General features: G+C 40.5%; 1 long non-coding RNA gene across 1 annotated transcript; it reads right to left on the reverse strand.

The window, feature by feature from the left end:
- Positions 1–5,026: 5,026 nt before the first annotated feature.
- LOC147825300 (uncharacterized) lies at positions 5,027–7,462 on the reverse strand. Its single transcript, XR_015440905.1, has 2 exons — positions 7,300–7,462; positions 5,027–6,299 (listed from the first exon to the last, which is right to left on the reverse strand). It is a non-coding gene; the product is annotated as an uncharacterized LOC147825300 (long non-coding RNA).
- Positions 7,463–8,288: the final 826 nt, after the last annotated feature.

Raw genomic sequence — 8,288 nt, forward strand, 5'->3', positions numbered from 1 at the left:
ATAGTCTATGAGCAGGAGATATTTACAGCACTTTGAGAAATATTGAGTAACTTGCCTCCTTAATGCATTTACCTGTCTTAACTTTCTTTTTCCCATCTTCCACTATTTCTTACATCTAAAGTCTGTCCTTTCAATCTCTTCGTAAGACCCCTTTAGTAAAAAGAATGTCAGCAATAAGAGGGGGAGTCATAGTAGTGGGGGAAACAGAGCGGGTTTTAGGAGAGGTTTCTTTAGGAGTGGATGTGGCAACAGAACTAAGAGAAACTGGAATTTGGGACTTGTGAGCCAGATCAGATTTCAATATATCATTACCAATTTGCCTCATGGAGAGTTTGTTGTTAGTCACAAACACAATGACTCCTGTGATCAGAGTAACAATTATAAACATTATGGCAAGAAAAAATAAAACATGAGGGTATGATGTGTTCCACCCTTTCTTTCCCCCAGCTGGAACTTTGTCAAGCAGCATTGGAGGTCGGTTAGGCTTCGCCACTAGACTACACAGTGATCTTGAGGTGAGCCTGGACTACACAGTGAGACCCTGGCAAAAACCCAAAAACCAGGGCCAAGGATTTAGCTCAGTGGCACCATGCCTGCCTTGCAAGCAAAAGGTCCTGAGTTTGATACTTGGTACTGGGGAAAAAAATTAAAAATAGAAATAGGTACAAGTCATAGAAATGCCTCAAAGACTAATTTTTATGGACAAAGGAGGTAACAAAAAGGGAGTGCCTTAGCCTTTCCATTGCTGGACAAAATACCTGACATCTGTAATGTAAAGGAGAAGTTTATTTGGCTCACAGTTTCAGAGGATTCAGTCCATAGTCAGCTGGCTCCCAGGCAAAAACATCATGGTAGAAGGTGTGGTGGCCCAAAACTGCTTAGTTCATGGCAGCTGGTAAGCAAAGTACAGGGGGAAAGTTCCAAAGAGGAAGGGGCTAGGAACCAGACAGACCCATTGCCACAACCTATGTCAGACATACCCAGAAGCATGCTTTATTAATCTGCTAGGCAGCTCTTAAATCTAGTCAAATTAGCAATTAAGGTTACCTGGTACAGGGGTAATATGTGATCTGGGTTTTAAAGACTATATACATAGGCTTTTGTCAGAAGAATAATTGTGCAAGAGTGCTTTAGGCAGAGGGAAAACAGAAGCCAAGACAGGGAGGTTTGAGATTGCTGGATGTGTTGAAAGATACAGTAAACACCTGTTGTTCTAGCCTGCTAAGTCTCTAATCTATTTGTTTTCCTTTGGGGATGCACAACCTCTCCACTTTCAGTGAACATGATTTGGGTGGGGCTGATATCTTCCCCAGTTTTTGAACAAAGTCACTTTTCTCACACTGCTTCCATCCTCACAGTGATTAGTTCAGGATGTCAGTTAGGTCCAGGACTTTTGCTGGAACCATGATAAGGGGAGAGAATTGTTTGTTCTTTGTTGGATTGCTGAGAGAATGCAAGCCCGGAGCTACTGACTACCATCTTTTGTGTATGTGTTACTGGACACTGAACCCAGGCCCTTGCATATGCTAAGCATGCAGTCTACCACTGAGCCACACCCATACCCGGATTATCATGAGAGAACCAGATTGAGGATGGAGCCAGCAAAGAAGAGCACAGACCAGAGCTAGAAAGAGAATCCAATGACTTAGTGTATGTCCCCGAATGTGGACATACCCAATATTCCATATCTGGGATTTTCGGTTACATGAACACCTAACTTCTTTCTTATTCATTTCACCTCAAACCCATTTTTAATTGACTAAAAATAATAACAGGAATATTAGTGTGCCAGAATGCAGTGTGTGTGTATAAGGGTGTGTACTAGTGTGTACTCTGTGTATTAGTCACTAAAGTGACTGATAAGGTGGGCAGGGGCTGGAATGTGAAGGCTGAGGAATAGGCCTTTATGTGACTTCTAGGATTTCTGGAGGGATTAAAAGCTAATTACCTCAACCAGAAAAATCAAGAGCTATAAATTAGAAACTCAGCAACACTTGGTTCCTTGAGCTTTTATAGTTGTTTCATTTTTGTTATTGTGTTTCCTTCCAACTATGACAAAACTTGAAAACACAGAAAGGAGCACTAGGGATCTGGTTGTGGCTGAAGCAGTGTTACTGAACCAGGCCTATTTTGGCCGCTACACAATATATATGCCAAACAAGTTTTGAAAGGAGAACAAGTTTTGCAAAGGAGAGTTTATTCACATGGTGGCCAAGTGTGTAAGGGGAAACTCAAATCTCAAACTACCTCTCCAAGGATAGAGATATTTATGGAATAAAGCAGCAGGGTGACTTAAAGCCTGGAGAAAGGTTACTGGAGGTGAAATAATCAATGCACATACAATCAATCTTCATGGCTTATCTCAGCTGCTTTCTCTTTGCTGGGACACAACACCTGCCATCTGAAATTTAAAGGAGGAGTTGATTTTGGCTCACAATTTCAGTCCATGGTCAGCATGCTCCAAGGCAAAAAACAGTATGTCCAAAGGGTGTGGCAGAGGACAAGGCATTCAACCCATGGCAGCTAGGAAGCAGAGAAAGAAGGGAGGAGCCAGGTACACGAAACACTCTTCCAGACCATACTTGTAGTGACTTCCAACCCCACTTCTTAAAAACAAATTCAGTTACTGAACTCATGAATTGATGATCCACTGTTAAGTATCACACCCAATGATCCAATCACCTGTTAAACATGAGATTTTGTGCGGGGACAGTCTAGATTTAAAATATAAAATGGGTCTTCATAGGATGCATATTCAGAAAATAATAGTGTTAGTATGATCTGAGGGTAGAGTTTTAGCCTTCTGCCATCAAAAGTCAACCATTGTACATTTCTGCAGGCCCAAGTGAAGAGTCAGTAGTTTCAACAAAACTAGGCTTCAAGTCCTGGAAAGTAACCCATATGCCTTAAGTGCTGCGTACAGCAAAGCTAGTTGGAAGCTAATAATACATAGCTTGGGTGTGGGGCTGGAGATGTAGCTCAGTGGTTTCATGCCTGCCTGGCAAGCTCGAGATCCTGAGTTCAATCCCTGGTACGAGGAGAAAAAAAAAATGTACAGGAAGCCATAGCTCAGGTGCATGACCTTCAGAATCAGTGACTTTTTGGGGGGAGGGGGGTATCAGGGATCAAACTTGGGTCCTTGCACTTGTGAGGAAGGTGGCAGAACCACTGAGCTAAATCCCCAACCCTGTTTAAAGCCAACTAAAAGCAAGTAACTAAAGGAGACCATTGTTACTCAGGGTCAAAGAGGTAAAAAGTACAAAGCATTGGATAGTTAAAATACGATTAAGGCAGCTATGTTTATTGGCTAGTAGTTATTAAAATTTTGTTCTCCCACGGACTCTTGGAGCCTGAGGTCTTATTCTTTTTGTAAACTTCTCTAAATCCTTAAAACATGCTTCTGAGTTGCAATAATTATAACTGTAGGCCTTATTTGGTAAATGCTGGGCAGATTATTGTGCGCCATCCAGCAAGGAGAAGGTTTTAATAGAAACAGGGCTTGGAAACAGCCCTGAACAATTAAAAATGGAAAGGACTTAACAAGTCCCTAAAAAATGACATTTTAAGAATGACTCTATTTTCCTTTTAAGGATTAAGAGTTATAGTTTTTTTTATTTTCAGTAAGGAAGTGGCTGACCTCTCTCTGTAGTGTTTCCTATTTCTAATAAATATTCAAAAGCAGAATTTCACTGAAAAAACCTGCAGGAATTATAAGAATTAGCCTTTTTAAAGTTCCCAACAGGGTGGGGGATTTAGCTCAGTGGTTCCACTGCCAACCTCGCAAGCACAAGGACCTGAGTTCAATCCCTGGTACAAAAAAAAAAAAAATCAACAGTAAAGCTCCCAACATATTTTAATTAACTTCCTCAGAGGAAACAAAATAACTGTGAACCTGAGGAACACATTTACTAGCCATTTTGAACATTTAGAAACAAAATCAAAAGTAAATATAGCCTCCTGCCTATAGCTGTCATGTCTTTTTAATCTACAATTACCTATTTTTTTTTGTCTTTTGTGACATTTTTCATGATTCTAGGCCAACTGTTTTGCAGGATGCCTCTAAATTTGGATTTTGTGAATTGTTTTCTTTTGACTAGATTCAGGTTAAGTATTTTCCCAAGAATACTCCATAGGTGATGTGCCCTCCATGCTTTCCCATCAAGCTGTATGTGACACTCAGTGTCCAATTATTGGCTAATTTTGATTATTGGTAGAGGTACTGCCCACTAGAGTACTTTAGAGTTACCTTTATGGTCTCTAAATTAACAAGTAACCTGTGGCATAATTCTTTGACAATATGTGGTACTAATTACAGACATTACAAACATTGTTTCAAAGAATAATGGCCCATAATGAAATGCTGTATTTAGAATTATTTCAACAAACTTCTAATGAGTATCCACTTTGTTATGCTAGGTGCTAAGTAAAAATCAAAGTGGTAATCACTGACTAGAGTATTTCTAATGCTAAATTAGAACACTTTCTGGGGCCCAGTCTAGTGTTCTTTCCAGGACAGCATCCCAAGGCTCTATTGTAATGCTGGTCCATGACAGGTGTTTTTGACAGGTTTAACATATTACAATGAAAGCAATTAGCGATACCTTTCTATGTAATTAAAAGAACAAGCTTTCTCCAAATTCACCATAAAGTGCTTTAGAGGGAACTTTATTTGGATTGATTGAATTATGTTCATTGTGACATTCATCTCACTGGAGATCTAATTTTTTTTTTTTTTTTTTTTTGGGGGGTACCAGGGATTGAACTTGTGACCTTGTGCTTGCGAGGCAGGCACCGGAAATACTGAGCTAAATCCCCGGCCCTAGAGATCTAATTTTGCTGCAGGGAAATGTTTTACAATGCCAGTCACATGCATTAAGTAATGGGATATTGCTCATCTTTAAACTGTTGCTACACCTTTAAACTATCACAGGTCAAGATTTTTCTTTTCATAAATCAGGAAACAATTCAGAAGTATGTATAGCCTATGCCTTAAGGATAACTACTTACAGTTGATATACACATTCACTTTTTTTTGAATTTTTAATATTTATTGAGTGTTCATAAAAAAAGCATCAAAATTTTTAACATCAACTGTTTTTTGGTGTACAAAGTCTTAAAAAAACCAACAGAAATTCCTATATGAACTACAAAGAAAATGCCAACAAACTCTACAGAAAATAATCTTTACTTCAATTATTACAACTTAGTCTTCACACATGACAACAGCACATTCAATACACATGTATTACTTACACTGACAGCATATGTGTTTTGCTTTCCTGGCCTTTTTGTAAGACATACTTGACATCTTTTTTTTTCCTTAACTTCCTTTATTGGTACATTTTAGGTATACAATACATTTACATTTCTCATTGGGAACTTGTACCTTCCTACTTGACATCTTGTTGGTCTTGCTATTTTGTCAGGAGTCTTTTGTTTGTTTGTTTGTTTTGAGACAAGGTCTCCCTATGTAGTTCAGGCTGGCCTTGAATTCACTATGTAGCCCAGGCTGGCTTCCAACTCAAAGCAATTCTCCTGCCTCAGCCTCCCAAGTGCTGGGATTACAGCACCACTACACCCAGCTAGGAAGTTTTTATTATACAATGTGTAGTTAAGAGGAACATAAAATATCAATACACTAAAGTATTAAATTCTTAATACATATTACATGTTTAGAATAAACATCAACATTCTCACATCAGCTGTGTACTTACTTACAAAACCTAAAAGATAATTATCAGAAATACATTCCTCTATGAACTACATACAAGCCCTGGTACCAAGGGGGTGTGTGGGGAACTTGCAATCCTCTATGAACTACAACAAAAATACCAACAGAACTCTACAACAAAAACAATCCTTTCAAAAAAATCTTTTCTTCAATTGTCACACCCAAGGCAATCTTCACATGACAGCTATATATTCCATGCACACATTTTGCTTACCTGACAGTACAAGTGCTTAGTTTTCCTTTCCTGTGTGGCAGGCCATTCTTGTTACCTCTCTCGTCTTCCTCTTTTATCAGGAGCTTTTTTTTTTTTTTGAGACAGGGTCTTACTATGTAGTTCAGCCTGGCTTTGAACTCAGTGATCCTCTTGCCTCTGCCTCCTGAGTGCTGGGCTTATAGGCTTGTACCACCATGTCTGGCCAGGAGCTTCTTAGTATTCTGAACAACGTGCAAATTTGTAGAAGTTTCAGTCCATAATCACCTGGCTCCAAGGCAGGGATGGCAAACAGGTATCGCAGAGGAGATAAAACATGGCACCCACAGGGTAGCAAAAGCAGCAAAGGAACAATTCCTGGGGGTGGAAGACAGAAAAAAGCAACAAGGGCTACACATGTGCTTCATAGTTCAGAGGGTTTTTATATGTATCACTGGTCTCTCAAAAACCAAGGTTATTCCTTGAGGAATAATGGAAGCAGAGGTTAGTGTGAGGTGTTGGCTGGATTACTAATTTTTTGTCTTCAGACTCAAGAATATCTAGTGTATACCTAATTTCCAGAACAAAAAGTTAGGGTAATCTTAAACGTATATTCATTAGCTCTTTTATATTGTCAATTCTGCTATGGGTGAGTCTAGCTCAATTTAAAACATAAAAGTCAGATACAGAGATCAGCTCTTTTAGGCACTATTATATTTTTGGTGAGTCATGGAATGTAATATTTTTTGTATTGAGTTTGGGATCTGTGGAGCTGGACTGAGTGAGTTCAGGGAGATAAAAAGCAGCTGCAAGAAAGCTTGGATTCTGTCCTCTTATCAGTAGGCCCATGCTCTGCCCTTCACCTTCTCGGTAAAAAACTTTGTACCACTGCTTGTTCTAGGTAAGTGAACTTAATTAATAAAAGAATTATTATGACATTTTCCTCCTCCTCTCTCCAGTACTGGGGATTGAACCCAGGGAACTATGAGCTACTTCCTAGTCCCTTCTCTCCCTTTTTGAGAAAGTGTGGCCAAGTTGCCAAGCATGACTCTGAACTACTGATCCTCCTGTCTCAACCTACACAGTAGTTAGGACTACAGCTGTGCCCTTCTTCGGCCATCTCCAATTTTTACGGGGACTCTGGCAATATCTTAATTTCCACAAACCCTACATTCATCAAAGATGAGAAGAGAGTTCCCTGGAGGGTTCACTGTGCAAAAAGCAACTGAAGGAGGCTAGTCAGCTGCAAAGTCAGCTTCACTTCAGACAAGTAGGTCCCCAGCCTCCAGGCCCAGACTCCTCCCACCAAAACTCACAGCCCCTATCCCAGAAAGATAGCCGCCTCCGCCACTGAACCCCCCAAGGCTTGGCGTGCTACCAGGCTGGGAAGATTTCCCAATGGTCAAGAGTCAGGAGCACGCCCATCTCGTCATTTCTAGGAAGCGAAACCGGCAGGGTTGCGCGGCTCACAACAGGAAGCACTACCGGTCTGATCCGCCCTGTGCTGCGGTCCAAGCAGTTCCCTCCGCCTTTAAGTCTCGTAGCCGGATCTAACTTGTCTTCTCTGCGTGCCGGCCTTCTGCCAGTGCGCGGTCGTGACCGTTCCCCTCCCTTCCTCCTCTACAGCGCCATCCTCTTGTGACGTAGCTTGTGACGTAGCTTGTGACATAGCGGCAGACTCCTACCCTGGGCAGGTCAGTTTCTGCAGGCGGCGCTTTGAAAGGCGGGTGAGAAAGTTTTCCGCCTGTTGTTTGGTTTGAGAGGGTGTAATGTAACCCCTTTTGTAATTTCCTAAAACTTCAAATTAAGTCCTTAAACTGTGCCCATTTTCTAATAAGGTTGGAACGTGAGAACCCTTCATTTAATTGGTCACCATCCACACTGAGGGATGCTGTTAAAAGGAAACAACAAAATATGGTCGAGTTTATTTGGAAGCTCTGGTGTTTGTGTTCTTAGTGTGAACGTTGAGAGGAAGCGTAACCATTTTTTTTTTTTTTTTGACATGGAAGCTGGGATAAGCAGCGTTCAGCCTGAAGAAGTTAATGTACTTTTAATTTAGTTTAATTTTCACTTGGGTGGTAGCTTCGGCAGCACGAATACTAAAACGTTCACTTGGATTATCCAGGAATGGTACTTTGAAAGGCTGGACAAAAAAAGAAGAATTTCAAAAAATAGTTAATTGTCTTCTGAGCAATTTAAACCCCAAATGAAAATCAAGATGTATTAGAAGTAAAAACTTAAACTTACAAGAACCAAAAGTGTTATGGCTTGTGTCTAGATGTCCCTCCAAAGCCTCATGTGGTCATAGGTGGGGGTTTTCAGAGGCAGCTGGATCTAGAATGTATGATCCTGCAATTAAGTGTGTGA

The sequence above is a fragment of the Heterocephalus glaber genome, unplaced genomic scaffold (genome assembly GCF_053883595.1).
Source record: "Heterocephalus glaber isolate CG9 unplaced genomic scaffold, H.glaber_assembly_v1.0 deba00001504, whole genome shotgun sequence".
In the NCBI taxonomy this organism is placed as follows: Eukaryota; Metazoa; Chordata; class Mammalia; order Rodentia; family Bathyergidae; genus Heterocephalus; species Heterocephalus glaber.